At 42.1% G+C, this 26,479-nt stretch overlaps 1 protein-coding gene and 1 long non-coding RNA gene across 30 annotated transcripts in view; one reads left to right on the top strand and one right to left on the bottom strand.

Moving 5' to 3' along the window:
* CELF4 (CUGBP Elav-like family member 4) overlaps positions 1 to 26,479 on the bottom strand; it is a 1,364,246-nt gene that overhangs the window by 1,245,395 nt on the left and 92,372 nt on the right. The gene's annotated exons all lie outside the window — the stretch shown is intronic.
* Positions 98 to 4,002, top strand: LOC143805176 (uncharacterized). The gene is made up of 3 exons (XR_013221189.1): positions 98 to 812; positions 854 to 1,860; positions 2,238 to 4,002. It is a non-coding gene; the product is annotated as an uncharacterized LOC143805176 (long non-coding RNA).

Genomic DNA, 26,479 nt, shown 5'->3' with positions numbered 1-26,479 from the left:
CTTAGGCTATGTCTGTTTAATGACCAGTGTGAACATGCTTCCATATGTAGCATGCATATCAACTTCTACTCCGGCTCATTTTTCTTGGTTTTTCTTTAAGTTTTTGTTCTCAGTACAAACAAGGGTGTGGCCTCCCTTTTTTTTTTAGCTGGACATTGCATTTATATAGCTTCCCATCACTATGTGTCCACAGTTGGGGCTTGCTCCTGCTCAGCCCTTATTCAAATTAAGGTCATTTTTGACACATGGAAAGGTTTTATTGTTAGAGACAGTATAGGACCATCCCAACTTGGGTATTCCTTGACGTGGTGGGATGTCTTTATATGTACCAATAGCAGTTATTTGGCTTTTATTTATATGTACTATTACGTTTTACTTACAGCATGGAATTTGTTAATTTTGCTTTTATCTAAGGTGTAGTCATAATTATACTGTAAACTAGATGGTGGCCCGATTCTAACGTATCGGGTATTCTAGAATATGTAGGTAGTATATAGCACAGGCTACGTACTATATTGCACAGTGACATAGTATATAACACAACCGACGTAGTATATAACAGAGCTACATAGTATGTAACATAGCGTACGTAGTATATAGCAGAGCTACGTAGTATATAACACAGCCACATAGTATATAACATAGCCACAAAGTGTATTGCACAGCTACGTAGTGTATTGCACAGGCACATAGTATATTGGTCAGCCACATAGTATATAGCAGAGCCACGTAGTATATAACATAGCCAAGCAGTATATTGTAGAGCCACATAGTATATTGCACAGGCACGTAGTATATAACACAGTCACGTAGTATATAACACAGTCACGTAGTGTATTGCACAGCTACGTAGTGTATTGCACAGCTATGTAGTATATTGGTCAGCGACGTAGTATATAGCAGAGCCACGTGGCATATAACATAGCCACGTAGTATACTGTAGAGGCACGTAATATATTGCATAGCTACGTAGTATATTGCACAGTCATGTAGTATATAACGGAGCCACGTAGTATATTGCACAGTCGACGTAGTATATAACAGAACCCACAGAGCGACATAGTATATTGCACAGCTACGTAGTATATAACACAGAGCATGTAGTATATTGCACAGCCACGTAGTATATTGGACAGTCACGTTGTATATTTCACAGTCACGTTGTATATTGCCCAGCTACATAGTATATAGCACAGAGATGTAGTATATAACAGAGCCCACGCAGTATATAACACAGCCCACATAGTATATAGCAATGTGGGCACTATATGCGTGGTTAAAAAAGAGTTAAAATAAAAAATAAACATATACTCACCTTCCGAAAGCCCCTTGAAGTCCTGGCGCCTGTGTACGGTGCACGCGGCAGCTTCCGGTCCCAGGGTTGGTATGAGCGCAGGACCTGTGATGACAGTGCAGTCACATGACCGTGACATCATGGCAGGGTCTTCTCGCATAGCATCCTTGGCACTGGAACCTGCCGCTTGCACTGCCGAGGACAGCGCGCGACGTCGGAGGGTGAGAATAACCTTTTTTTATTATTATTATTTGTAACATTAGATCTTTTTACTATTGATGCTGCATACGGGTTAATAGCTGCGTTATCGTGGGGGGGTTACACGGCAGCATTACGCGGTCCATTAACGATGCCATTAACCCTGTGTGAGGGCTGACTGGAGGGGATTATGGAGTGGGCACTGGCTGCGGGGAGGAAGGAGCGGCCATTTTGCTTCCGGACTGTGCCCGTTGCTGATTGGTCGTGGCTGTTTTGCCGCTACCAATCAGCGACTTGGGATTTCCGTTACAGACAGACAGACAGAAAGATGGAAGTGACCCTTAGACAATTATATAGTAGACTAGACTGTGGCCCGATTCTAATGCATCGGGGATTCTAGAATATGCATGTCCCCGTAGTATATGGACAATGATGATTCCAGAATTCGCGGCAGACTGTGCCCGTCGCTGATTGGTCGAGGCTACCTTTATGACATCATCATCACCATGGCAACCATTATGACATCTACGTCGATACTGTGCCCCTCGCTGATTGGTCGAAGCAAATTCGCGGCAGACTGTGCCCGTCGCTGATTGGTCGAGGCAACCTTTATGACATCATCGTCGCCATGCTGTGCCCGTCGCTGATTGGTCGAGGCCTGGCGGCCTCGACCAGTCAGAGACGCGGGATTTCCAGAACAGACAGACAGACAGACAGAAAAACCCTTAGACAATTATATATATAGATACTGTAAATATATTATCTGTGCCTCCATCAGCACTATATTTCATGAACAATGAGTTAGTGGATGGTGAATGTCATAAATGTGACTACTTGCTCTACTCCCCCCCTATGGAATAGACAACAATTTATGTTATTGAAAATCATTTACAACCTTTGTGCTAGTCATACCTACCTAAAAAAGATAGGTTTTAATTTTTTTTATTTTACTCACTTATATGGCGCCATTAATTCCACAGCACTATAAAGATATTGTCCCCATTGGTGCTTACAATCTAAATTCCCTATCAGTATGTCTTTGGAGTGAGGGAGAAACAGGAGAACAAGGAGAAAACCCACTCAAACATGGATAGAACATACAGACTCCTTGTAGAAGTTGTCCTTGGCGGGATTTGAACGCAGGACCCCATGGTATGGAGTATTATTTTTTGATGTTTTAGTATGACTTATTGATTATGTTGAAGGGGTTGTGCCAGATATTGAAAACATGGCAGCTTTTTCCAAAAATTGCTCTTCACTGGTCCATGTTGTGAGTGGTGTTGCAGATCAGGTCCATTAAGTTCTGTAAATCTGGGCTGCGATCCAGCACACAACCTGCAATCGGATGTTTTCAAATCCAGGACAAATCTTTAAAGTTAGGCCTTATTCAGACATCTGTTTTATTTGTGTTTTTCATGCATACAGCACGTACCCATTATATTCTGTTGGACTGTTCACACGTCCATGGGTTTTTGATTGTGGACCTACAATAAAAGATCAAAATGATCCAAACTTGCCCACTCAAATCAATGGGTCCACCACATGGATGCTATCTACGTGTCTTCCGAGTGTTGTCTCTTTTTTACTGTTTAATGAGTAGAAGATTGGATTTTTTTACAGACAAGAAAAATTAATGGTCCAAAAATCTGGTGCCTTCAAGAGTCCTTAGATCCAAAATATTGCATTTTCCACCTAAACAAATCTTCCTACACTACCTTCCTAATAGACCAAACCAATTTTCATGGTCCCTTTTGGAACCAGAAAACCTAAACAAACATAACTTTTCTCTAGTTCTCGAAACAAACTAACACTATCCTCTGAACATCCCCCCAGCAGGGAAGATTGTGAAAGATCAGATGAAAACTGCATTTCTCAATTAGTTCTCCGTCCTACAAGCTTTTCCTCCTTGTTCCCTCTGATCCTTTCTGAGGAGTCTGTCTCCTCTTCTGTGTTCAGAAAAACAACACACAAGCCTTCTTTCGGATGTTTTGGGGCTGAAATAATCCTTCCTTTCACATAGTAATTGAAAAAGTAAATCCACTGGGCACAGAAAGATTATGAAAAGATTCACAAGCTGTCAGTAGTTTTTTTTTTTCTTACTTTTCCCTATGATGGGAGATGGCGGAGATGAAGAACAGATGGGAGGATGCTCTGCTGTAGAACAATCAAACAGCCTGCGCAAATAATCAGCATTTAAAGTTGTTGTTTTTGAAGGTGCAATGCTGAGGCTCAAATTATAAACCTTTCATGGGATCTGAAATAATTACACTGCCCCCTTTAAAATATGAAGACTGGTGACTGTAATAAAGAAGGCGACATCGAAGATATCTAGTAATATTGCATCTGTGAAAACAGGGGCTGTTGGTAAATATGATACATGGAATGCTGAAGAGTCAAGACGTCAGATATTTCTAAAACGCATTATGTATAAAATAGGAAATAAATAAGACAACAAATGGGCCAATATTATAGTACCTGTATTCTTCTACATAGGCACAGTATTATAGTAGGTATATTCTTGTATATAGGGGCAGTATTATAGTAGTTATGTTCTTGTACATAGGGGCAGTATTATAGTAGTTATATTCTTCTACATAGGCACAGTATTATAGTAGGTATATTCTTGTATATAGGGGCAGTATTATAGTAGTTATGTTCTTGTACATAGGAGCAATATTATAGTACTTATATACTTGTACATAGGGGCAGTATTATAGTAGTTATATAACTACTATAATACTGCCCCTATGTACAAGAATATAACTACTATAATACTGCTCCTATGTACAAGAATATAACTACTATAATACTGCCCCTATGTACAAGAATATAACTACTATAATACTGCTCCTATGTAAAAGAATATAACTACTATAATACTGCTCCTATGTACAAGAATATAACTACTATAATACTGCTCCTATGTACAAGAATATAACTACTATAATACTGCCCCTATGTACAAGAATATAACTACTATAATACTGCCCCTATGTACAAGAATATAACTACTATAATACTGCCCCTATGTACAAGAATATAACTACTATAATACTGCTCCTATGTACAAGAATATAACTACTATAATACTGCTCCTATGCACAAGAATATAACTACTATAATACTGCCCCATATGTGCTAGAATATAACTACAATAATATTGCATGTACAGTATCTTCACTTACTAGCTACTTATTGTGATATTACATTATATACGGTACATTGTACACAGAGCATCAGAAAACCTAATTGAGATACCATGTACATTAGTTTCAAAGTTTGTAAAAATTTAGGACAAATAAATACAATAACATATTACTGTCACTTTAAACAAAACTGCTATTGTCAAGCTTCCCCTTTCCCATTCAGACACCTGCCTGTCATATTGAGCATTAAGCCAGACTGAAATAGTTGGCTTTTTACAATTGTTATAAAGCTCAGGGTTTTTTCCTGCCTTAATATGCAAACCTCATGGTCTATTAAAAAGCATTGATGCTTTGCTAAATCAGCATAAATTCCAAGTGCTAGTTCTGCGCAATGGATTCGGCAGCTATATGATCCGTTTCATAGTAAGGAAGCCAAGAACACGTTCCTCTGCAGCGTTGTAGTGTTCAGGCTTACCAATATAATTCTGTACTCAAAAATATATCATATATTGTGATTTTTCATATTTTGTTTGGATTGAAGACCGTTCCAAGGCTAACATTGAATGTGAATGACCAAAAGTACAAAGGATTTAACCACACAATAAGTATAGGTGAACCAATTGCATTGTGAAGACAAGAAGCAGATATCCTAAGTAAGGAGCTTCCAAAAAATATTCAAAATTGTAGTTGTCGTGTCACAACCTCGACCCATAGGCAAACTTCTAGTTAAACCTTGTCACATTCATAACTAGTTGCGTGATGAGGACACCTCTATTCGGTCCACCATCTTCCATCTTAGATCTAAGTGAGGTTTTCTACTCCTTGTCCTCAAAAATCAACTCAACCCACTTACCAATGTGGTTGAATAATGCAAAAGGTCCGAATATTCGTAGAACTTATCTAGACACCATTTTACAATTGTTTGGAATCCAATTCTGACAAACGAGTCAAGAGAAACTGAAAATTCTCAAGATAATAAATGGGCAGTGCTAGGTCTCTAGATCCATTGACAAAATTATTCAGAGTTGCATCTTGACGATTGAGGGGACCCATACATACACCTTGGGTGCTGAGTTCTGGAAAAATATCAGCCAGCCACTTTGCTTTGACCATGGAGTGTATCAATACATATGTGACCTGTTCCTGAACACTGAGCTGGTCTACAGGTGGCCAATTACTGTATCTCACTTGTGTCTGCCTCATCTCTCAGCAAATTTCTAGATTCATCTCCTTTGTTATTTTCCAGTAAGTTTGTTTGTTCTTCAATCTAACTATAACATTCCCATTTCACACCAATAACAATCAAAAGCAGCATCATGCGCACCAGCACTGAGGACAATTACCAAGAGTTAATGCTCCTCAAATCATTGGCAGCCTATCTCGTTCCCGTGTCTGACCTCCTCTATCTTCCTCATCTGCCTCTTTATGTCTTTATTACCTCGCCGCTCTCCTCATTACTTCACATGTTTGCATGCATTAACATTCATTTTCCTACCGACTTCCACACGCTAACTTATATCTAAGGCGCCCATAAATTAGACCTTATCGTCAGAATTTCTGCAGAAGGTTCCCGGATTTTCTCCTCTCCACTTAAAAGAAATTAGAACCAAAATATCTTTATCAACTTTGCTGCTATTTACTGAGGTCACGGTGTTAATCTCTCCATTCATTTTTTATATTCTGCGTTTCTCTGCGGACTTCCTTCGGTAATAAATTGAAATAAATGAGTGCATATAGCAAGTCGACCACCTTCAGATGACTTTAGAGGGCTCTACAGCAAACCCAACACTTAACTTTTTATTCTAAGCCCTTTGTAAGAGTTTCCAATGTTGGTTCCATGTGTTTACTTTCCATCATTCCAGATATAATTTTCTTCTTTCAAAAGATTAATACTTCCTTTGCGGTGGATTATTCTTCTTTCTTGTGTGAGAGCTTCTCTTTTTGAAGAGGACCCTAAACCAGTTTTAGCATGCTAAAGTGGCCACATCATGGAAGAGTGGCAGCAGAGCCGAATAAAACATTTTACTTTTCTTCTCATCGCTCATCATTATCCGATAAAATTCCTGGTCCCTAATATTCTAATTTACACAATACCCAGGTGGATGTTAGTACAAAAACTTTTCGTAGGTCATTTACTTTTCCCCTGCATGACATTGACCAATCATAAGCAGGCATCTTCTTACAGGAGAATAAAAACAAAGCCCAAAGCAAACATCATAATCTACTTTCTTTGCTTGATATGGTAAGACATGTAACAGTCAGATCTGCCCTCCTAAACAAAGACCTCACTTTTAACTTCTACTGTGACTAACCTTTTCACGACTTTTCATGTATATTTCCGTCAAAAGGTCCTGTCTTTGCTTTTGTTGTGAGCTCACAACGCCGAGCCCACATCTTTCCCCGCACAGGCGATCTGATGATCGCATCTTCAAGTCTCCAATTAAAGTCATTAAAAACTAAGAAAACAAAGTTTTTAAAAGTATGAAAAAACAAAAAAGATTGAACCACCTCTCTTTTGCCCCATTAAAAATAAAACAAATAAAAATACACATATTAGGGATTGCTGCATTCTGAAATGTCTGATATATCAAAATATAAAATAAATTAATCTGATCGGTGAACAGCGAAACAAAAAAATCAAAATGCCAAAATTATGATTTTTTTGGGCTGCCACAATAAAATGAAAAAAGAGGCGATCAAAACATTGTATCTACCTCAAAATGGTATCAATAAAAATGTTAGCTCAGGTCGGAAACAATAAGCCATCACCCAGCCACATGTCTTGTAAAATAAAAACGCTGCTGGTCTCGGAAAATTTTGACATAAGAAAAAAAAAATTCTTTCAAATTTCTGAATATTTTTCACCACTTAAAAGAAAAAAAAAACTATACATGTTTGATATCTGCGTACCCGCACTGACCTGGAGTTTCTTATTGACAGCTTAGTTTTACCATATAGTGAAAATGGCAAATAAAAACCCAAAAAACAATTGTGGAATTGCATTTTTTTTGCAATTTTAATGCACTTGGATTTTTTTCCTGCTTTCTAGTGAGTCATGATAAAATGAATGGTGTCATTCCAAAGTACAACTCGTTCTGCAAAAAACAAGGCCTATTGTGGCTAAAGGGAAGGAAAAATAAAAAAGTTATGATGATTGGTCCTATCCTCGTCCAGAAGAGTGTGACAATTATTTCTCACTTGTCATCCGTGTGGTGTTCGTGTACAATCTGTTTTTTATACTCATCAGTAGTGTTGAGCGATACCGTCCGATACTTGAAAGTATCGGTATCGGAAAGTATCGGCCGATACCGGCAAAGTATCGGATCTAATCCGATACCGATACCCGATACCAATACAAGTCAATGGGACTCAAGTATCGGACGGTATCCCTGATGGTTCCCAGGGTCTGAAGGAGAGGAAACTCTCCTTCAGGCCCTGGGATCCATATTAATGTGTAAAATAAAGAATTAAAATAAAAAATATTGCTATACTCACCTCTCCGACGCAGCCTGGACCTCACCGAGGGAACCGGCAGCGTTCTTTGCTTAAAATGCACGCGTTTACTGCCTTCCGTGACGTCACGGCTTGTGATTGGTCGTGTGCCGCCCATGTGGCCGCGACGTGACCAATCACAGCAAGCCGTGACGTAATTTCAGGTCCTGAATGCCTAATTCTGCATTCAGGACCTGAAAATTACATCACGGCTTGCTGTGATTGGTCGCGTCGCGGTCACATGGGCGGCACGCAACCAATCACAAGCCGTGACGTAATTTTAAAATTTGCACGTTTCCTGCCTCCCGTGACGTCACGGCTTGTGATTGGTCGTGTCGCCCCCTTGTGACCGCGACGCGACCAATCACAAGCCGTAACGTAATTTTAAAATCCTGAATGCCTAGAATTAGGCATTCAGGACCTGAAAATTACGTCACGGCTTGCTGTGATTGGTCGCGTCGCGGCCACATGGGCGGCACGCGACCAATCACAAGCCGTGCCGTCACGGAAGGCAGTAAACGCGCGCATTTTAAGCAAAGAAGGCTGCCGGTTCCCTCGGTAAGGTGCAGGCTGTGTCGGAGAGGTGAGTATAGCAATATTTTTTATTTTAATTCTTTATTTTACACATTAATGTTGTTTCGATACCGATACCCGATACCACAAAAGTATCGGATCTCGGTATCGGAATTCCGATACCCGCAAGTATCGGCCAATACCCGATACTTGCGGTATCGGAATGCTCAACACTACTCATCACTCATCAGTTATTAATCTTTTACAGGAGCATTTACAGTGTCCTATGCTAGAGAATTGTAATGTATCCATAAAAATCAGATGCTATACTGATGGTCCGAATGACATATGATTTTTTTCTCACACTGTAGCGATTTTGGAGTGAAGTCACAGCATACTACAATTTTTTTTCTTATGCCAAATACAGCTGAGAAAAAATACTCAGATCTGCATTGCCTCATTGAATAACATTGGTCCGAGTGCAATCTGATATTTTATGGGACTGCACTTGTCCGAGTTACACGCCAGTGTCAGCGAGACCTCACAGTTGCAGAAGATCTAGAGCAATGTATGCAACATGCTGCAGCTCTCATCCCATGGCACTGATAGTGTGAAGGAAGAGGGAAGGAGAGCAGAGACGACAGTGCTGTGAGATGAGAGCTGGATTATGTCACATACATCCCTCTGGATCTGTGTCAGTTATCCAGACTTTACACCCTGATGCCTGGGATAGATGCAGAGAGATGTTTGCAATGACACACAGCTCTGCTACATTCCTCCACCCCTCATTCATGTAATCATAGTAGATGCCAGAAGTGAGATCTGTGTAACCAGAGTAGGATAGCAAAGCTGTGTGTTGTCACATATCTAATCATATCACACAGAGAAAATCAGTTCTGACTTCCTCTGGGGGAATATTTTTTTTTCTGCATGAAAATGTTACTTGATGATTGATCACTGTTATACATGGGAAAGCGTAAACACTATCACTGAACAATCTATGCTAATACACAGAATGTAATATGTTGTGTATAATGCTCATGCTTGATTCATGTGAGGTGGTCATTGTCAATGCTCACATCACATTTGGTGTACCATGCTGAATTCATGTGCTGCAATTCATGTATACTTTTGTGATTCAAATGTGTTGCACAGTGCTGCTTTATGTGTGATGAGCAATACTTGGCTTGTGTACAGAGCAGCATGCTTGTTTGTGTGTTCAGTCATGCTTATTTGCTATGTTGTGGACCATGCTTGCTTTATACTTGGTGAACTATGCTTGTTTTGAATGTGGGGAAGCATGCTTTATTCATGTGTTGGAGATCATGCTTGCTTCATGTTGGTTTATGTCTGGTGGAGCATGCTTTTTGTGCATGCTTCTTTCATGTGTGGAGCATGCTTCTTTCTTTGTGTAGTGAAAAAAAACTGCTTCATGTAAGGTGGACCATGCTTTGTTCATTTAAGCCATGAATGATTGCTTCACTTGTGGTGGATCATGTTTGCTTCATGCGTGGTGGTATATGCTTGTTTCATGGTGGTAATCCATGCTTATTTATTGTTTGCTGGACCATTCTTGCTTCATGTGTGTTGGGCCATATGTGCTTAATGTTGGGTGGAATATACTTGTTGTACATATGGTGGACCATTCATGTTTCATGTTCCATTCTTTTTAAATATCTGGCTGACTTTTGTTTATTTTGTGGTGGACCATGCTTGTTTCATGTCTGGCAGACCATGCTTACTTAATGTGCGTTGGACCAGTCTTGCTTCTTGCTTCATGGGTGGACTATACTTACCTTATATTTGGTGAATGATGGATGCTTCATGTATGGAAGCTATGTGTGGTGGACCACATTTGTTTCATGTGGTGGACCATGCTTGTTTCATGTGTGCTAGACTTATATTGTTTTGTTGGGGTATTTATATTTGCATAAGTGGTGAACTATGTTGGATCATTTGTAATTCACATGTCTGTTGGATCATGTTTATTTGAGGTCTGAATGACCAAGTTTGCTTCGTAAGTGGTGGACAATGTTTTCTTCATATGTGATGGGCCATGCCTGTTTTTAATGTGTGGTGGGACATGCTTGCTTCATGTGTGGTGGATGATGCTTGCTTTATGTGTGGTGGACCATGCTTGCTTCATGTGTGGTGGGCCATGCTTGCTTCATGTGTGGTGGACCATGCTTGCTTCATGTGTGGTGGGCCATGCTTGCTTCATGTGTGGGGAACCATGCTTATTTTTTATGGTGGTTCATGACTATTTTTAATATATGGGTAGCTATGCTTGCTTCACATTTTGTTGCCACAATTGTTGCATTTGTGTTGTAGCATGCTTATGTCATGTGTGAGGGACCATGCATGTTTTTTTTGTAGTGGAACATGCTTGTTTTAATGGGTGGTTGACTATGTTTGCTTCATATGTGGTGAGAAATACTTATTTCACATGTAGTGAACTGTACTTGCTTTGTGTAATGAGCCATGCTTATTCAATGTGTAGTGGACCAAGCTTGCTTTGTGTGATGGACAATGCTTATGTCATGTTTTGTAGATATTCTTGCTTTATTGGTTTGGAGAAAAGTTTGCTTCATGGGTTGTAGATCATGCTTGCTTTAAATGTGGTGGAATATGTTCACTTCATGTAAGGTGGACCATGATTGTCAAATGAGACAAACTTGCTCCATTTGGAATGAATCATGCTTCCTTCACGTGTGCAGAAGCATGCTTTTACTGTATCTTCTGTGATGGATAATGCTTGTATCTTGTATTTCTTTATGCTGTTAGGCACGCAGGTGACCCACTGTACCACAGCCCAGAAATACCCTGCAGGGGCATAACTAAGCAGCTAACTTGGTGTTCACTAGAGCCTTTGGTGGTAAGGTCAAGCTTGTGTAACAGGCAGCTGCCAGACACCACTCCAGGATGGCATACGGCAGAATCAACTGACCCCAAGTGTCTAAGCCATTCATCCAGATTCCTGGTCAGGGCAGGACATTCACTGGAACAAGTTCAGACTGTGCAGACAGGATGGCCACTTGGGACAGGATGAGACACACAGGTCTTGGCTAACAGTTCTGGTACTGCCGATGTGGCCACGGGGTACAGATACCTCGGACGTGGTTTCAGGAGATGGACACCGCCAAAGTGGTCACAGGAAACAAGGACAACCTATACTGAACTAACTGGACAAAGGATACGGAAAAATTATTTTACGGACTAGGAATAGAGACCTGGCAACATACACTTACACACAGTAACATACCTAACACTAAAATAGAGTGGATTGCTAAAGCACCTCCCTATTGGGGAGGGTGCCTTTTATATAATATGCCCCCCAGCTGTTGGCTGGGAAACACCTTGCAGGTGTTTACTTTAACAAAATGCCTCCCAGCTCTCAGCTGGGGGCTTTTTGCTATGTGAAGCATGCTATTCCTGTTAGAGCAGGGGAGTGCACGCATGTGTGTACTAGGCGTGCCACCGAGATCTGGGGTGCAAACAGATACCAGAAAGCAGGAACATGCCAGGGACCGCGCCGGGCCGAGACTGTGAGTAAGCCAGCATCCCTGCATGGAGGGAGAAGGGGATACCATGTAGAGGCGCCGGCACCAGCTCTACGTATGAGTTATGGACTTTGCTTGTTTCACGAGATATGAGCAATACTTTCTATATGTCGTAGAACAGACTTGGTTGATTGCGTTGAACCATTCCTGCTTTTTGTCAGGCATTTGTGGTGGACAATACACTGTATGTTTTATGGCCATAGTTGCTTTTTGTGAGGTGGACAATGCTTGTGCTTCTTTTCTAGCAAATCATTCATGTTTTTATGCTATGTACGATATTAATCTCTTTATTTGTGGTGTAACATGCTCATTTTATTTGTAGTTGACATTACACATTGTGATGGAGCATGCCTACTTCATGTATGGTGGACCATGCAAGTTTTTTGTATGAGTCGACATAAGACATAGCAGCATGATGTATATTGTTATGTCCTACATAAAGGTTTGTATCCCTTTAAATACTTATTATTTCTCTTTTTTGCAGTATATAGTATTTTACCAATTCCCAAAAAGCTTTACTCTACTATTTCACCCCTACAGATGCTGTGACACTCCTGAAAAGCAGAATTGTGATCAGGGCATCATACTTATCCTCAACAAATAATGTGAGGGACACAAGGCAGAGATCTCCTCGCTATGAGCCTACAACTTCTGAAAATTACCTTTTTTATCAGATACAAACTGTCTTTATTTCCAAGGTGAATTTTATTTGGTGCTTGGATACTATGGAAGATGTGCAAGGAATAGGGAATTATTTAGAGGAGAGGCACAAATGTGATATAAACTTACAATGCTCAGGCTGATATCAACTTCAGTCCCCTGCAGTCCCAGTGTTTTGTGCAAATGTGAATTGTTCATGTGGTCACTGGATTTGTCAGTGTCAATAAACCATATTTTTTGTATCATAACATAGGTTTTCCAATTTCACCGACTGCAGTTTGTTTTAAAAAACATACTGATCATTACTCACCCACTCCTGGTCCAGCACTGAGTCTCCGCCACTGTTCCAAGTGTCTATTATTCTCTGCTGCCATTAAATGAGGTCAATTTGGGCAGAATCACCAAGTTCAGTTATTGATTGGAAGATGGAACGGTGTCGGTATGACATCAGCACTGCAAAATACAACAGTCACCAGGGGGGAACTAGCGGAGACAAAAGCTGGACCCTGGGAGAGGATATATATTTTTTAATAACAAACTTCAGATGGGAAACAAGGGTTTTCCTGAACCTGAAAAACCCACTCAGTCCTTTTTTGCATAAAATTAGGCAAGTGAAAATTTTAGACAGTAATATAATAATTATATTCTTGCATATTGGGGCAGCATTATAGTAGTTATATTCTTATACATAGGGACAGTATTATAGTAGTTATATTCTTGTACATAGGAGGCAGTATTATAGTAGTTATATTCTTGTACATAAGGGCAGTATTATAGTAGTTATATTCTTGTACATAGGAGCAGTATTATAGTAGTTATATTCTTGTACATAGGAGCAGTATTATAGCAGTTATATTCTTGTACATAGGAGCATTATTATAGCAGTTATATTCTTGTACATAGGGGCGGTATTATAGTAGTTATATTCTTGTACATAGGGGCAGTATTATAGTAGTTATATTCTTGTACATAGAGCAGTATTATAGTAGTTATATTCTTGTACATAGGAGCAGTATTATAGTAGTTGTATTCTTGTACATAGGGGCAGTATTATAGTAGTTATATTCTTGTACATAGGAGCAGTATTATAGTAGTTATATTCTTGTACATAGGAGCTGTATTATAGTAATTATATTCTTGTACATAGGGGGCAGCACTATAGTAGTTATATTCTTGTACATAGGAGCAGTATTTTAGTAGTTATATTCTTGTACATAGGAGCGGTATTATAGTAGTTGTATTCTTGTACATAGGGGCAGTATTATAGTAGTTATATTCTTGTACATAGGAGCAGTATTATAGTAGTTATATTCTTGTACATAGGGGCAGTATTATAGTAGTTATATTCTTGTACATAGGGGTCAGTATTATAGTAGTTATATTCTTGCACATGGGGTAGTATTATAGTAGTTATACTCTTGTACATAGAGGCAGTATTATATTAGCTATATTCTTGTACATAGGGAGCAGTATTATAGTAGTTATATTCTTGTATATAAGGACAGTATTATAGTAGTTATATTCTTGTACATAGGAGCAGTATTATAGTAGTTATATTCTTGTACATAGGAGCAGTATTATAGTAGTTATATTCTTGTACATAGGGAGCAGTATTATAGTAGTTATATTCTTGTACATAGGAGCAGTATTATAGTAGTTATATTCTTGTACATAGGGGCAGTATTATAGTAGTTATATTCTTGTACATAGAGGCAGTATTATATTAGCTATATTCTTGTACATAGGGAGCAGTATTATAGTAGTTATATTCTTGTATATAAGGACAGTATTATAGTAGTTATATTCTTGTACATAGGAGCAGTATTATAGTAGTTATATTCTTGTACATAGGAGCAGTATTATAGTAGTTATATTCTTGTACATAGGGAGCAGTATTATAGTAGTTATATTCTTGTACATAGGAGCAGTATTATACTAGTTATATTCTTGTACATAGGAGACAGTATTATATGTGATGGGGTGTACGGCAGAGCAAGGATGGACAACAGGCCAAGGGATGATTCTACAGATTTATTATCCAGAACGCTGGAACAACACATGCAGGTAGATCTACAGAGTCCACAATTAGTCCAACAGAACAGGTTCGGGGGCACCTCCCGATAATCCTTGTGCCCGCTAACAAAGCAATAGTCCACACGAGTCCAAGGGATCCCAAACAATCTCACAAACGACGAGATATGTCCTCAGCTCAAGTCTCGCCCCGTTCACTTCCGCAGTCACAGATGGACGTGGGGTCTTGCCTCAGCTAAGAATCCCCACTCCTTCTCCCTCCAGCATCAACTCACATCTGATCTCAAAATAAGAATGGATTGTCTGAGCTCCTGGGATCCGCCCATGAAGGGGGGTAGGGGTCACACCTTCTATTCAATGGTTGGGTCCATCAGAAGATTCTAGACTGTTCGGCTCCGTAGTATGTACATTTGACTAGCCACCTGCTGTGAGGAAGAATGGCTATTCCTTCACTAGTTGACAAAGCTTAATTACATTATAGCTTAGGGCTGCAAGTATTGGGGGAAGGAGACATTGTTACAGGTAACTCCCAACACAAGAACATACATGAATTACTGCTAATAGAAACCAGAGAACAGTTACATACATCAAATGGCATATTATTCAAATACAGGACAGGGTAAAAGTACATATCATGACAATCCCTTCCCCTCCCAATTTGTGTACGTACTAGGGACCTCTACAGGTCGCTGGTTAAGTACACACAGGCTGAGCGTAACTTACATGTGGCTTCGTGCAGCCACGAATTGGCATCGTAGCTCTCCCACATCATTGCCCAGGAGAACATCTGCAGGCATACCACCCATCACCCCAACCACACATCGCCTGACCCCAAAACCAAAGTTCAGATCCACAGTGGCTGTGGGAATAGTCCTCCATTGCCCACCAGCCAGTTTAATGACAATCCCAGGTCCTCTATGAATTGCCTCAAGCCGAACCACTCGGGGATCAGCCAGTGTGAGGAAAGCCCCTGAGTCACAAAATCCAATAAGTCTCTGTCCATCCAGCACGACCTCCTGCAAGTGCTTACCTCGATGAGCAGAAGTCGTCATAGCTGCAGGTCGCACACCGTAAACTCCTAGTGGTGCAACATGGGTGGGTGAGGCACTAGGCCAGTCCTCAAGTAGTGGTGACTAGTGTTGAGCGATACCGTCCGATACTTGAAAGTATCAGTATCGGAAAGTATCGGCCGATACCGGCAAAGTATCGGATCCAATCCGATACCGATACCCGATACCAATACAAGTCAATGGGACTCAAGTATCGGACGGTATTCCTGATGGTTCCCAGGGTCTGAAGGAGAGGAAACTCTCCTTCAGGCCCTGGGATCCATATAAATGTGTAAAAGAAAGAATTAAAATAAAAAATATCGCTATACTCACCTCTCCGACGCAGCCTGGACCTCAGCGAGGGAACCGGCAGCGTTGTTTGTTTAAAATTCGCGCTTTTACTTGGTTACGTGAAGTCTCGGCTTGTGATTGGTCAGGGCGGCCATGTTGCCGGGACGCGGACCAATCACAGCAAGCCGTGACGAAATTACGTCACGGCTTGCTGTGATTGGTCCGCGTCCCGGCAACATGGCCGCCATTAACCAATCACAAGCCGGGACTTCACGGGAGGCTGGACACGCGCCCATTTTAAAAAGCGCGCGTGTCCAGCCTCCAGTGACGTCCCGGCTTATGATTGGTCACGGCGCCATGTTGCCGGGACGCGGACCAATCACAGCAAGCCGTGACGAAATTACGTCACGGCTTGCTGTGATTGGTCCACGTCCCGGCAACATGGCCGCCATTAACCAATCACAAGCCGTGACGTCACGGGAGGCTGGACACGCGCGCTTTTTAAAATGGGCGCGTGTCCAGCCTCCCGTGATGTCCCGGCTTGTGATTGGTTGCGCCGCGGTCAACCAATCACAAGCCGGGAGGCTGGACACGCGCGCATTTTAAAATTTTAAAATGGGCGCGTGTCCAGCCTCCCGGCTTGTGATTGGTTGATCGCGGCGCAACCAATCACAAGCCGGGACGTCACGGGAGGCTGGACACGCGCCCATTTTAAAATGCGCGCGTGTCCAGCCTCCCGTGACGTCACGGCTTGTGATTGGTTGCGTCTCCCATGTGACTGCGACGCAACCAATCACAAAGCCGGGACGTAATTTTAAAATCCTTAAGGACCTGAAATTACGTCACGGCTTGCTGTGATTGGTTGCGTCGCCCATGTTACTGCGACGCAACCAATCACAACGCCGGAACGTAATTTTAAAATCCTTAAGGACCTGAAATTACGTCACGGCTTGCTGTGATTGGTTGCGTCGCCCATGTGACTGCGACGCAACCAATCACAACGCCGGAACGTAATTTTAAAATCCTGAAGGACCTGAAATTACGTCACGGCTTGCTGTGATTGGTTGCGTCCCGGTCACATGGGCGGCACGCAACCAATCACAAGCCGGGACTCACGTAAAGGAAAGAAAAGCGCGAATTTTAAACAAAGAACGCTGCCGCTTCCCTCGGTAAGGTGCAGGCTGCGTCGGAGAGGTGAGTATAGCAATATTTTTTATTTTAATTCTCTCTTTTACACATTTTTACATTAATGTTGTTTCGATACCGATACCCGATATCACAAAAATATCGGATCTCGGTATCGGAATTCCGATACAGCAAGTATCGGCCGATACCCGATACTTGCAGTATCGGAATGCTCAACACTAGTGGTGACACGTCTTCCTCCATGGCACTTGGCTGTACATAATTAATAATATGACTGGGTACAGGATCAATCCTCATTTGAACAGCTGGGCAGGAGGCTTGCAGATGCACCGGCTGCCCACATCGATAGCATCTGTGCTGGGTCTCACTCCATCTAAGGCGTCCTCTTGGGCGAGGGGTAAGGGAACCTGGAGGCACATTTACACGGGTATCAGCATGAGGTGGTGGCTTAGAGGAACAGGGATCAATGGGGACAGAAGAACTGGGGGCCACCGATGTTGTGGAGCTGGTAGGCGTCTCTCCATCCTCCAACAGAACCCTCCACTGAGGCTTGATGGTGAGAGCCTCATCAGCGAGAGATGCAGCTTCTTCCACTGTTGCTGGTCTCCTCTCACGCACCCATTCCCGGATCTCAGCAGGGCACTTGAAGTAAAACTGCTCTTTTAGGATAACCTGGAGGAAGGTCTCCCAGGTTAAGGCCTCCTCTGCCTCCAGCCAGCGATGACATATTTGTTTGAGTCTATGAGCATATATTTTAAAAGACACTTCCCCGTCACAAGCTAAAGTACGGAACTGAGTCCTGTAAGTGTCTGGCGTCACAGCATAATGTTCTAGAATAGTCTGTTTAATCTCCGCATACTCACGGTTCCCTCGAGGGTCCATAGCTCTATAGGCTTCGGCAGCTCCACCCTCTAAGAGCCCCACAAGATGTCGGACTCGCTCCCTGTCCGGGACTTCCATTAATCGACACTGATGCTCAAAGTCCTGGAAGAAGCCCTCAATGTCGCCTGCAGCCTCATTAAATGGCTTAAAGTCTTTGCGGGACACTCTGGGGAGTTCCCTCATGGTGGGTGCTGGGGTTACAGTCTGTCTGGAGCTTCTAGCTGTTTCCAAAGCGATCTGCCTCTCCAGCAATGCCATCTCCTGAGCTCTGTCCTCAGCTCTGCGAATGGCCTCCCTCTCCTCGGCTCTGTGAATGGCCTCCCTCTCCTGAGCTCTGTGAATGGCCTCCCTCTCCCTCTCCTGAGCTCTGTGAATGGCCTCCCTCTTATCGTTTATGGTGGCCTCTTCTCCGAGCAATGCCAACTCCTCCTCGTACCACACAACCCACTGACTTTTTTGGGTATTTACCTCCGGCTGCAGTCTTTCCTCCATTTGCTGTGAGGATCCTTCCTCAGCGTCATCTTGCAGGCGAACTCCTTCCAAAGCCTCAATTAGCTGCTCCTTGAAGAGTCCTTTAAAACGGACTCCTACTTCACGGGCCTTTGATTGTAGGCTCCCCAAAGTCCAGTTCTTGTACTCTGCGGTGCTGGTTCCCGATGTTGGGCCATTGTCCTCCATTCCTTCTGCTCTGATCCCGCCGCTGCCACCAGTTTGTGACGGGGTGTACGGCAGAGCAAGAAGGGACAACAGGCCAAGGGATGATTCCACAGATTTATTATCAAGAACGCTGGAACAACACATGCAGGTAGATCTACAGAGTCCACAATTAGTCCAACGGAACAGGTTCGGGGGCACCTCCCGATAATCCTTGTGCCAGCTAACAAAACAATAGTCCACACGAGTCCAAGCGATCACAAAACAATCCCACGAACGACGAGATATGTCCTCAGCTCAAGTCTCGCCCCGTTCACTTCCGCAGTCACAGATGGACATGGGGTCTTGCCTCAGCTAAGAATCCCCACTCCTTCTCCTTCAAAGGTCAACTCACATCTGATCTCAAAATAAGAATGGATTGTCTGAGCTCCTGGGATCCGCCCGTGAAGGGGGGTAGGGGTCACACCTTCTATTCAATGGTTGGGTCCATCAGAAGATTCTAGACTGTTCGGCTCCGTAGTATGTATATTTGACTAGCCACCTGCTGTGAGGAAGAATGGCTATTCCTTCACTAGTTGACAAAGCTTAATTACATTATAGCTTAGGGCTGCAAGTATTGGGGGAAGGAGACATTGTTACAGGTAACTCCCAACACAAGAACATACATGAATTACTGCTAATAGAAACCAGAGAACAGTTACATACATCAAATGGCATATTATTCAAATACAGGACAGGGTAAAAGTACATATCATGACAATAAATCTGTGGAATCATCCCTTGGCCTGTTGTCCCTCCTTGCTCTGCCGTACACCCCGTCACATTATAGTAGTTATATTCTTGTACATAGGAGCAGTATTATAGTAGTTATATTCTTGTACATAGGGGCAGTATAATAGTAGTTATATTCTTGTACATAGGAGCAGTATTATAGTAGTTATATTCCTGTACATAGGGGCAGTATTATAGTAGTTATATTCTTGTACATAGGGGCAGTATTATAGTAGTTATATTCTTGTACATAGGAGCAGTATTATAGTAGTTATATTCTTGTACATAGGGGTCAGTATTATATTAGTTATATTCTTGTACATAGGAGCAGTATTATAGTAGTTATATTCTTGTGCATAGGAGCAGTATTATAGTAGTTATATTCTTGTATATAGGAGCAGTATTATAGTAGTTATATTTTTATACATAGGAGGCAGTATTATAGTAATTATATTCTTGTACATAGGTGCAGTATTATAGTAGTTATATTCTTGTACATAGGGGCAGTATTATAGTAGTTATATTCTTGTACATAGGAGCACTATTACAGCAGTTATATTCTTGTACAAAGGAGCAGTATTATAGTAGTTATATTCTTGTACATAGAGGCAGTATTATAGTAGTTATATTCTTGTACATAGAGGCAGTATTATAGTACTTATATTCTTGTACATAGGAGCATTATTATAGTAGTTATAATCTTGTACATAGGAGCAGTATTATAGTAGTTATATTCTTGTACATAGGAGCAGTATTATAGTAGTTATATTCCTGTACATAGGGGCAGTATTATAGTAGTTATATTCTTGTACATAGGGGCAGTATTATAGTAGTTATATTCTTGTACATAGGGGCAGTATTATAGTAGTTATATTCTTGTACATAGGGAGCAGTATTATAGTAGTTATATTCTTGTACATAGGGGCAGTATTATAGTAGTTATATTCTTGTACATACGGGGCAGTATTATAGCAGTTATATTCTTGTACATAGGGCAGAATTTCATGTATTAGACAACCATAATTTCATTCTTTACATAACTTCTCTTTATGAAGGGAACTTAGTCCCAAACAAATTGTCTGAACTTCAAGCAGAGCAGAGAAATGGGCATGTCAGAGTGGGAAGGACGGTTGAAGAATTGAGTTTTATCGTTCTTTCAGATTTTTACATTCACAACAATTTAGAGTGTTCTTATGGGCACTACAGTGGCAACCAACATTAGTCGTCTCCCATTATCTCTTTCCAAGGTGACAAACGTTTTAACTTACCAAATCTCACAGAGTTATAATTTTATGTATTAGGGTTTTTGAGGCAATAGACAATAAATTTTTCCATAACTAACAAGTAGGTGGATTCCAACTCAAAATGACCATAAGTGCCGAGTGCGAGCATTAGTTACACTTTCTACATTCACGAACCCAGAATAATCGGGAGCATTGAGCCTGTGGCCGTGCCGCGCTTGGTGATGTCGTGATTGTGCAAGTAATTGTATTTTCTCTATCTACCATCTGTTTTGTTTCTTTTTTAATTTCCTGGTGAATAAGTAACCTTCCTCTCTGAAGTGTATCATACTTTATATTGCCACTGGCTACAGGAGGAAAAACCACATCGAGCGGATTGTATTAGATACTTTTCTTAATTCAATGAATTCCAAGCGCCAATGAATTCCTATAAGAGATAGCAGATGGCGGCTCTCACCCTAGTTTAACCCTTTTATCATGAATACACAGTTAAAGTTACTGAATACTGTCTTTCTTCAGGACAAGGGTCAATGCCAAGTGCTTAGCACAGTGATGCAAGACTTTACAGAGTTGCTGCTCTACTGTCACATTGTTAAAAACACCCTTTAAGGGTACGTTCACACAGGACTTTTTTGCTGCTTTTTTTTGCTGCTTTTTTTAATGCTAATTTAGGTGCGTTTTTTTGGTGCGTTTTTGGTGCGTTTTTTGGGTACGTTCACACAGGACTTTTTTGCTGCAGATTTTTGCTGCTTTTTTTATGCCAATTTTCAGCTGCTAGGACACCTCACAATGGCTCTTCACACCTTACTACCAGGAACTCCCTCACAATAGATCACAATCAGGACACCTCACAATGGCTCTTCACACCTCACAATGGCTCACAATGGCTCTTCACACCTCACTACCAGGAAAGGCCCCTTCTCACATAGCGAGATCGCTAGCGAGATCGCTGCTGAGTCACAAGTTTTGTGACGCAACAGCGACCTCCATAGCGATCTCGCTATGTGTGACACGTACCAGCGATCAGGCCCCTGCTGCGAGATCGCTGGTCGTGTCGGAATGGCCTGGACCTTTTTTTGGTCGTTGAGGCCCCGCTGACATCGCTGAATCGGTGTGTGTGACACCGATCCAGCGATGTCTTCACTGGTAACCAGGGTAAACATCGGGTTACTAAGCGCAGGGCCGCGCTTAGTAACCCGATGTTTACCCTGGTTACCAGCGTAAATGTAAAAAAAAACAAACAGTACATACTCGCCTTTCGGTGTCCAGGTCCCTTGCCGTCTGCTTCCTGCTCTGACTGCCGGCCGTACAGTGAGAAGTGAGAGCACAGCAGTGACGTCACCGCTGCGCTCTGCTCTCACTGTACGGCCGGATCTCAGTCAGAGCAGGAAGCAGACGGCAAGGGACCTGGACACCGAAAGGCGAGTATGTACTGTTTGTTTTTTTTGGTAACCAGGGTAAACATCGGGTTACTAAGCGCGGCCCTGCGCTTAGTAGCCCGATGTTTACCCTGGTTACCCGGGTGCTGCAGGGGGACTTCGGCATCGTTGAAGACAGTTTCAATGATGCCGAAGTCGTTCCCCTGATCGTTGGTCGCTGGAGAGAGCTGTCTGTGTGACAGCTCCCCAGCGACCACACAGCGACTTACCAACGATCACGGCCAGGTCGTATCGCTGGTCGTGATCGTTGGTAAATCGCTTAGTGAGACGGGGCCTGAACTCCCTCACAATAGATCACAATCAGGACACCTCACAATGGCTCTTCACACCTCACAATGGCTCACAATGGATCTTCACACCTCACTACCAGGAACTCCCTCACAATAGATCACAATCAGGACACCTCACAATGGCTCTTCACACCTCACAATGGCTCTTCACACCTCACTAACCACACCCCTAAGCTCTTGGCTGTGAGATCACTTCCTGCTGGCCATGATTTTCTGCACAAAAAACGCAGCAAATAATGCTACATGCGTTTTTTCAGCGTTTTTGCAGCGTTTTTTTCATCACCCATTCAAGTCAATGGGTGAAAAAACGCTGCAAAAACGCAGCAAAAACGCTGAAAGAAGTGACATGCCCTATGTCCAAAAAAAGCAGCAAAGCAGAAAAAACTGATCAAACAAAAAACCAACGTGTGTGCATGAGATTTCTGAAATCTCATAGGCTTTACTGGTACTGTAAAAAGCAGCTGAAAATTAGCATAAAAAAAAGCAGCAAAAAAAAGCAGCAAAAAAGTCCTGTGTGAACGTACCCTAAGGTTGGATCAGAGATATTGAAAGCCCCTTTACTAAAAATGAAACATCATTTTGCTTTTTGCGTGGGAGGAAACTAATAAATGACTAAATGTAAAATACAGGAAACATTTCAGCTAAAATATCATCAATTGAAGTGCCATCACTATAAAGTACTTTTTTTTTTTTTCTTAGAGAAGAATCTATCTCTGGACCACCCAATGGTTTAAATATGAGATGGTATAAAATGTATAATATTTGGAAATAAAAAATTAAGGCTGATTATTATGGTAGGTTTTTGGAAATGCTACCATTGCAGTAGATACAATTTGCTGCGTTTCTCATAGACATGTTTCTTATAATAGCAAACCAAGTGGTTAGGCAGGGTATTGGAAGTAAAAAAGAAAATTATTAAAGGGTATTTAAGCATTTATCAACTGTCATCTATCCTTCGTAAATAACTAAAGTGTGGACCATTAACCTTTTACTAGCATAGTTGGTCATTGTATGCAGTAGTAGTGGTTGATTATGGACAGTACTGTAGAGATGAGGAAACATTATCGGCTCCCTCCTTATTCGGCAAGCTATAGCGCTTATCGAAGAAGCTGCATCAGGAACACAAATTCATGGAGCGCTTTCGATAATCATGTGAACGGCACCACAGCTGCATGTGTCGCGGCTGTGTGACAGTCACAACACATGAATGGAGAGCCTTAGTGATGGGGGTCTCTGACAGATGCCAGCTGCTGACATTAAACAATCCCATTACACTGATTGCACCAGGGCAATTAGGAAGATCCGAGGCTAAGCGCCAAAATTGACGCATCTAATGTTTGTAACATTTCTGGGGCGACTGAGGGCTGGTCTTATTAGGCTGGGAAGGGGTCAATATCTGTGGCCCTTCCCAGCCTATTAATATGAGAACCTTAGATGGTTATTAAATATAGGGGGGCCTCTTGTCATTTTTTTAGGGTCCCTCCATTTTTAATAACCAGTAAAGGTAAAGCAGACAGCTGAGGGATAATATTAATAGGCTGGGAAGGTCCATGGATATTGACCCCTTATCAACATAATAAGTCCAGCTCACAGCTGTCTTTTTTCCCTTGGCTGTTTATTAAAAATAGTGGAGACCACACGTTATTTTTTTTTTTTAAATTATTTATTTATTTCACCCTGTCAGGCCGGGTCACATGGTGTGGCAGACAATCAAAGCCATGCCATTACTTGATGGGGATGTAAGTGTTCACAGCCTTAAAGCTTGTTGCTAGGCTGCACTGCAGCCTTTCAATAAGCTTTATTAGACTCCTGAATCCATACAGTAACACGGGTGTACAGTAGGAAGTTAGTGTTGGGGATTTGGTACTGGACACGAACCCTAATCTTTACTGTTCTGGTTCACTCATCAATACTGGAGAGTAGTACAATGTGTCTGCAGCAGTAGTTAAGCATAGTATAGAATTATGGCAAGTTTGGGGCTGCATTGAAGATAACAGAGGTTCAGGATTTGGTCATTTTTGATGGTGTCCTCAATATTGAGAAATACACACAATATATTATCAATCATGTAATACCATCAGGAAGGCATCAAATTAGCTCCAAATTTATTCTGGAGCAGGACAATGACCCCAAACATACAACCAAAGTCAACAAGAACTATTAATATCAGCATAAAAAAGAACAAGGAGTTATGGAAGTGATTTCAACATCATCCAGTTTGTGAGGAATTAAGTGAAGAGACAAGAAGATTTGTGCAAGTGCAAGAAGAGAGACCAGACCGGGGGTACCTTTCTCGTGCCGGGGCCGGAACTGTCACTTTTGTTGTCTGTGGGAAAACTTAGAGACCCGGACAGACCTTTACACTTGACAGCAGGGGGCGTAGCTAGGACAAAAAGGGAAAAGCATGCGAAACAGGGGAGAGTCTTGGTGGGAACACGCAGCGCGCAGCAGGGGACGTTAGGTGCTCCGACTTCTGAGCACCACAACAGCGCAGGTCTGCGCTACATTGTCCCTGCTGCCACTTACTGTGACCGTGGAACCGTATTCCACTCATTGGCCCTCACTGCTCAAGGTACTCAATGTCATGGGCCAGAGAATAATGCGTGCGTGCCGCCTAAGACATACCGGGTGACTTACCGAGAACTTTATCCTTTCTCACCTGCATACTTCTGCCGAGCCCTGTCAAGCCCTATTAACAAAGACAATAATGAAGTAAAGCAGGGGAACTATAGCCAAAATCATTGCTACTTAGCGGCTCAACGCGTTTTGCCTATGCAGGCTCATCAGGAGGCCTGATATCAAGATGTCATGTGTCACATGCAGTGATAGATAGACCACCATAAATAGAGCGATATTTTTTATCTGTCACCATTTTTCGCCATGTGCTCACACATTGCTTTTATATGTAGTGGGGATCTAGTTCTTCCCTAACACAGTTGTCTCCCTGTCTAGTGATAGAGGACCCTTTAGTTGGTGGGTAGAGGTTTTCACTAGCGGCGGCAGGGTGCATCAGGGTCTCTAGGGTCAGCCATCGCGGAGCGGGGGCGCCACAACGCTCCCCCTAGGGTGCCAACCCCCACAGCCAGGAAGGGGATTTATAGGTACTGGAGCTAGGGTTGTCTAGGATTCCCCATTAGGTTATGGTTATGTTTTGTTTGAGCACCTGTTTTTTGAGTTTTTGTCACTTTTGGTTTGCCTTGGTTTTAATAATAAACAGTGTTTTTAGTTAGGGCACACTTATGATTCGAGCCCTGTCAAGCCCCAACAGTGTTAGAGACTTCTCTTCGCTCTGCAACTCAGGACTCCATGCAAGACGCATCGACATCACCATGAAGCGGACCATCAATGCCTGCAGGACAACACCGGATGCATCACACGCTGGCCGGGTCGGCACCACCGTGAGAATCTAAGACTCTGCAATCGGGAAGCCGTCGGACTGATAAGTTTACTATTAGTGAACAGTTGCTATACTTTTTGCCCTCATTACCTCCCTCAACACACCAATTGTGCTAATATCACCTGCCCATACTTTCCTCCTCCCTTCGTGGAGTATACCCCTGTTTCAGTAAAGTTAACTTTAACCCTTGCTCTGCCTCCTGTCCGTTACTGCATCCCGCAACTTGCTCACACACGCAACATCCACAGAAGATCTTTGGAACAACCTCTCTGCAGAATTCCTTCAAAAACTGTGCACCTAGAAGAACATAGACTGTTTTGAAAGCAAAGGGTGGTCACACCAAATATTGATTTGATTTCACTTCTCTATTGTTAGTTCACTTTGCATTTTGTAAATTGATAAGAATAAATTATTAAAACTTCTTA

Source organism: Ranitomeya variabilis, chromosome 1, assembly GCF_051348905.1.
Source record: "Ranitomeya variabilis isolate aRanVar5 chromosome 1, aRanVar5.hap1, whole genome shotgun sequence".
Taxonomy (NCBI): domain Eukaryota; kingdom Metazoa; phylum Chordata; class Amphibia; order Anura; family Dendrobatidae; genus Ranitomeya; species Ranitomeya variabilis.
The sequence above is the reverse complement of the archived record's forward strand: the minus strand, read 5'-3'. Positions and strand labels throughout refer to the sequence as shown.